At 37.4% G+C, this 6,659-nt stretch overlaps 1 long non-coding RNA gene across 1 annotated transcript in view; it reads right to left on the reverse strand.

The window, feature by feature from the left end:
* Window positions 1-6,659, reverse strand: part of LOC136030348 (uncharacterized) — a 361,960-nt gene that overhangs the window by 131,207 nt on the left and 224,094 nt on the right. The gene's annotated exons all lie outside the window — the stretch shown is intronic.

Here is a 6,659-nt window from a genome sequence, read left to right on the forward strand (position 1 = left end):
AACTAAAAAAATATTAATAAATATAAAAAATATAAATATAAATATAATATAAATTAGCAATCAACAAAGCACCGAGACACAAATGACGACCGGGACACAGGGAGTATAAATGACGACCAGGACATAAGTAAAAAAAAAAAACTAAAAAAACTAAAAAAATGGTAAAAACTACAAAAAAACTAAAAACTAATAAAAAAAACTAAAAAATCTAAAAATCTAAATAAACTAAAAAAGAAAAAAAAGAAAAAAGGAAAAAAATAAAGGAGAAAAACAAAACTAAAAAACGAATGTATATACAGACCGGGACACCGGGATACAAATGACGACCGGGACACAGGGAATATAAATGACGACCGGGACACAGGGACACAACTACAATGGTGACGCCGGGGGGCGCAGGGGGATATAAATGACGACCGGGACACCGGCACACAAGGAATATAAATGACGCCCGGGACACTCAAAGAGAAATCACAGACTGGAACACCGGGACACAAATGACGACCGGGACACAGGGAATATAAATGACGACCGGGACACAGGGACATAACTACAAAGGGGACGCCGGGGTGCACAGGGGGATATATAAATGACGATGGCGACTCAGGGAATGGTCGATTAGCAATCACCATCAACAAAGCTCAAGGGCAATCATTAGAATCATGAGGTATAGATCTGAATACGGATTGTTTTCCCATGGACCATTATATGTTGCATGTTCAAGAGTCGGTAAACCTGAAAATCTATTTATATGCACAGACAATGGGACAGCAAAGAATGTTGTATATTCGCAAGTTTTACGTAGTTAAAAACATATATATATATATATATATATATATATATATATATATATATATATATATATATATATATATATATATATATATATATATATATATATATCTATATTCACAGGTGGGACATAGGGACACAACTACAATGGCGCGTAACTAATATGGCGCGTAACGACTTACGCGCGCGGGGGGGCTTGGGGGGGGGGCGAAGCGCCCCCACCAACTAGGTGTTGGGGTGGCGCGAAGCGCCACCCCAACAGCTAGTATATAATAATTTTTTAGGAATTTATTCCGGAATATAATATTCAGAACCCTTTCTGATAACTTTTAGATTAATTTGGGATCAGCCAGGAATGTCTATATAGGCTGTGGAATCCAGTTTCCAACTGCGACGGGCTGCCAATTTTTTTTTTAAGGAGTATGTCATATTTTTTCCGAAAATTTGCTTTTTGTGTCATCTCAGACTCCAGAATGTGTCACAAAATCTGTCATTTTTTTTGCTACAAGTGCAAAAATTTAATTTTCAAATCTTTATTTAGAGTTTTGAATATATAATCTTTTCCAAATCAGTTCAGAAAGGAGTAAACTTAACCTTAAACTATTATCTTGGGATCGAGCCGTTTTTATGACGTCATGAAAGTAATAGGAACATTGGATTAAATTAATGTTACACACTGTGAATTTGTGTCTGGGCGGCCAACGAGGAAAGTTTACATTTATAAAAGTTTTAGGGACAATAAATTCCGACAGTAAATTAAGGACTTTTTGCATGACGTCGTAATCGTAATTGGCTAAGCTTTAGTTGACACCTTCGAAAATGGAAAAATATAAGACCAAAGTAGGTGCGTTTGAGCTTTTTAGTTCGCGAGCATAAAACTTGTCCGAGACCTGGATTTAACCGAGAAGAAATTCGTAAAAATGAAGTATAACGCCTGAACACACTTCCTTTTGTTTTAGCATGCTTTGTGCCTACTTTTCTTCTCTTGTACAGTATGTCACTATGCCCTCATTGAAGCTCACCTTGAACCAACAACTAACCAACCGCTAAGCCGTCTTCCTGTCTTCATGGTTAAAGCTGCTTTGCATGCACCAGTGAGTGTATCGTGTCGAGAAGTAGACTGTTTCTGAGTTCCGTTTTTATTTTTGATAGAAGTGGAAATTGACGTTCTGCAGCTGCACTGGAATGCGGAAGAGCACACAGATATAGTATGAAAAGAGACAGCTCTTTGAACTGCGGCTTGCCTTGAACATCTTTTGTATTCAATAGTGTCTTCCAAAAGATCGAAGGAGACATTTCAGTTCCCATGGTTCTGATAATCTCATCCCTGTGCTCACTCATCAAGATCCACTGAGTTTATATTACATTCCTTGACCTTTCCACTTCACCTTCATGTTTCCCAAGTAAGCTGCTGAACCGACCGGTCAGTCCCACTAGAGTGTCAACTTTTTTGCTCAAAGCAGTCACTGGGTCTAAACAAGCCAGAGTTTTTAAAGCGGGATCAGAATGATCAATTCATTTCCTCATTTGTTTGATAGCTTCTACAAGGAAGCTCAGACATTTCAACCTAAACTGTTTGAGATCATTCGAGGGTATCACATCCTTATATTGTATATTATGTTACATATTATGGGCATGCACGTGTGTTTCGGTATTTGAACCAAAAGAAATCTCGGAGATTTCCTTGAAACAACCCGAGATCATGGGCATGACAAAAGCATCATCATTCTCTAAGATGTCAGTTTTGACAAAAGACTTCATGATAGACTTCATGGTTGCCCTTGAGCTGGAAAGGAGTTTGTGAATGCGAGTGTCACTACTCTGGAACTCCAAATTCAAGCAATTGATCTTGTTGACCTTTTTCATCATTTTTAAGTGAAACAAGGTAAGGTTAGAATCAAGTAATCTTGTTAGAAAATAGAAGTATGTTCAGTTAGAAATTTTGAAGCTATATTTATTTACTCAATATGTAAGCCATTCGACTAGGTTCAGTCTAGTATTTTTGTCATATTTGTTGGTGCCTTTTTAAGCCAGACTTCTCTGGAAATTTGTAATCTTGTCCAAGGTGGGATACCCCTCCTGTACTCTTAAAAATGTGAGTTGCTGCCTATGCATACAACTTTGGTAAACTGCACGCTGTTTATTTTTTACTATTCAAGTACGTACCAGTTGGCTACATCACATACCCAATCAAGCAGCCAATTAAGTTCAGGTATTCAACGTGCATTTTGATTTGAAATTTCCACCTTTGGCTGTTTTCTTCTCATGGTTTAAATTTTAAATATGGTGATGGCATCTGTTCTGTATTCCAGACTGTTTGTGTACTACTGCCACCGTTAGATAATGCTATTCCCCTCCGTTAATTTGTAGCTTTTCTGGAGGTAGAAAACTGAAACTTTACTTTTCTTTTATTACCATTTAAAAAACAAGACTTGGATGACAAAATTGTGTCATTGTTTTTGAAAAATGTGTCAGTTTCGTCGATTGTGTCAATTCTTTATAGAAAAATGTGTCGTTTGCGTCGATTGTGTCATCATTTCGACTGAATGTGTCATTGTGTCACACAACATCAAATTGTGTCATTTTGACACAAAATGTGTCAATTTGGCAACCTAGACTGTGAGAGTGTCTGGTTTTGATACAGCACCAATTAATATCGTGACGGTGGCTATATGTTGCTTTTGAAAAATGTTTGCGCAACTGGTGTCTATATAGGCTATGCCCCAGCTCTAAATGGGTACCTGGAAAAATCTGGGGGGAAAACACAGAAAGTGTTTTATGATATGCCCCCATCCGCGTATTGCACTCTCGGCCGAAAACAGTGAATCAGGAGGTCAGCACCTGCGCAGCACAGACCACTGGCATGCGGAAAAGTTTTTTTTTGTTATGTAGCATAGCTTTATTAAAATTAGGCAATAAGAAAGGCTCAGTCGTCATCAATTTGATAAACTATTAAGAAATTGACATGAATAGACAAAAACAGAACGATTTTCCAGCCCCTGCTCTAGTAATATTCGTAATATGTGACATAGTTCCGTTTCTATTTAGCCCAGTCGAATTAGTCTATAAAACAAAATAAAACGAAAGTATAAGAAAATGCCCGTGATTGTTCGGTGTTTGGTTTTGATGTCTTTGAGTGTTACGATCGCTCTTAAGTGGACTTTCTTACGGTCTTTGTCAAATTTACTTCTTTTTTTTTTTTTTTTTTTTTTTTTGCAAAAATGTTTTCGGTGTAATAATCGTCAATGACAGAGAATATCCCTATGTAAACAAGATTTAAAGATCAAATAGCTCACTTAATATGAAACAAATATACATCTGAATAATGAATAATAACAATTAATAAAAAATTTGACAGCGCAAGTGACGAAATTACGCCTAGAAACTCAGGGATTGCTCTTTGATTCAAACCTGCTCTTGAGGCATGTTTTATGGTATGTTAGCCCTGAACAGCTTTATGGTGAGACGAATTTTAGAGGTAGTATGTTAGTAGTAGCTCCCCTTTCGTGTAGGATGAGGTACTTGTCACAGAACTGGAAGCAGAAAAATTTAAATTCTCGAACTTGGTTCTGTCGGCAAACACGACCAAAACCAAAGGACTTCAAATTTTTGACATGTGCATCTGATAACTTTAAAGTTAAAGATCAAATAAACCACTTAATATGAGAAAAATGGACATCGGAATAATGAATAATAACAATTAATAAGAAATTCGACAGCGGAAGTGACGAAACCTCGCCTAGAAACTCCGGGACTGCACTTTCTTCTAAACCTGCCCTTGGCAACCCTTGAGGTAAATATAGCCTTGCATGTTTTATTGTATGTTAACCTCGAGCAGCTTTTTGGTGAGACGAATTTTTGGAGGTTGTATTTTAGCAGTAATCCGGCAGATTTTCTGGGGAGGGAGGTGGTTGTAATTATGAAAAACTTCTTTTTGTTTGATAATTTGAACAAGACCTACTCGGAAAATTTGGAGAAATTTAGAATTTCTTAGAGGACCGGGTTTCAGGACCTCCCCTTTCGTATAGGATGAGGCACTTTGAAATCCAGGGAATACTGAGAATTAGGTTCTGATTTGCTAGTGAATCATGAAGCTCCGTCACAGAAATGCAAGCAGAAAAATACAAATTCTCGTCTGTCGCCAAACACGGGCAAAAGCCCAAGGACTTCAAATTTTTGACATGTGTATCTGATAAGCTTGATGTCTGGGCTTTCCAGGGGTTGGTTACATTAGAGCGAAGCTAATGAATAATCGACGCATACTTTGGGCTACAATAAACTAAAAATTTTAATTTGCAGTTGTGGTGTGCAGAAGAATCTAGACAAAATCTATTCATAACCAAAAAAGATATTTTTCCAAATCTAGAGGGTAATAATTCATACCTGACTTCCTAACCCGATCAGCACCCCTATACTTCTGTTACCAAATGCTGTTTGTCAAAAAAGAATAAAATGAATAATTGAATAAAAAATCATAAAAGCAACCTACAGGGATTGTTGGTGTAATCCTAATTTAGATAAATATATCCGATCGTTAAGGCAAGAAAAAAAGGTAAAGGATACGACATTAGACTTTACAGTCCCTACCGGCGGTGCTGATCTCCGTTTCTTGGCCCTTCAGCCAGGAAGTACAATGGAGGGCTGGGGGCCAACCATCCTGTGCTTTCGCACACCCTTCCTGTTTACCTCCCCCATATTTCTCCAGGTGCCCATTTAGAGCTGGGTCGACTCTGGCTAAGCTTACAGAGTCACGCCACTGACCCCCGTCCCAAACTGAACAATTGGGTACCTGGGATTCGAACCCGCGTCCTCTCAGACAAATCCAGTCCACCAATCCACTTGGCCAGAACGGCTCCTCGCTGAGGGGGCTCTTGAAGCATGAAACAACATTTAACCTATGTTAAATGATGTAAAACAATTTTGATCCGTTGGGACGGACATGTACGCATAATCTTTTCTTGAAAAAGAAACACAAAAAGGCAAGCTTTGTGTTATTATCAGTCGTAATATGAGCGGAAATAGAAAAAGATTTTTTCCACGGTTAAGACATGGTTAGGACAGATTTCTAAATATCTCAAGCTTCCGGGGGTGGTTGGGTGGGATGAAGCCAAAGAGTCACTACATATAGCAAGCAGGAATTAGTCAGCAAATAATTCCTTCAATCGCCAGTATGACTAGCTCCAATTGATACTGCATACTGATTGGCTGGTTACCATCCACCACGGATGTTGCTCAAAAAAGTGAAAAATGTAATCAATTTAGTCTTTTCATTTGAAATGAACAGTAGGTCCGTTCAAAAGTAAAAGTAATATACTACCTTTACTATGGTCCGTCTAAATAAAAATCATGAATTCATCTCTTACAAGCAAAAATTTTCATTCGAGTTAGTTTTAAGGAAGTCAAAGATAAATTGCATTATCATTTTTCAAAACTCTGAAATGTGTTTCTTTTTGTGAGAATATTTCGATACGACTACATAAGACAGACTAAAAAGTTAAAAATAGTCATACTGAGCAAAAGTCTTCCCACCTTATATCCTGAAAATTTTTTTTTTTGGCATTTTCAGTGAAAAATACCTATTTGTATTTTGATTTAATAAATTGAAGAAAACAACAAAATTATAATCCACTAGATTTCGGAAAATACATTTTACCCCAATAACATTTGCGTTAATTGACGCCTTTGGCAACAGGGCGGACACAGCTATTTCTATTCGCGGTTCATAGCCTGAATCCTTTGGCTCTGAGTTTTGATTTAGTTACAGTACAAACAAAAATTCAATTTCTAGAAGGAAAAAAAATGTTTTTTAGAACCCATCCCCACACGTGCACCCTCTCAGTGGTGTTCATACGTCAATTATAAAGATT

The sequence above is a fragment of the Artemia franciscana genome, chromosome 8, assembly GCF_032884065.1.
Source record: "Artemia franciscana chromosome 8, ASM3288406v1, whole genome shotgun sequence".
NCBI lineage: Eukaryota > Metazoa > Arthropoda > Branchiopoda > Anostraca > Artemiidae > Artemia > Artemia franciscana.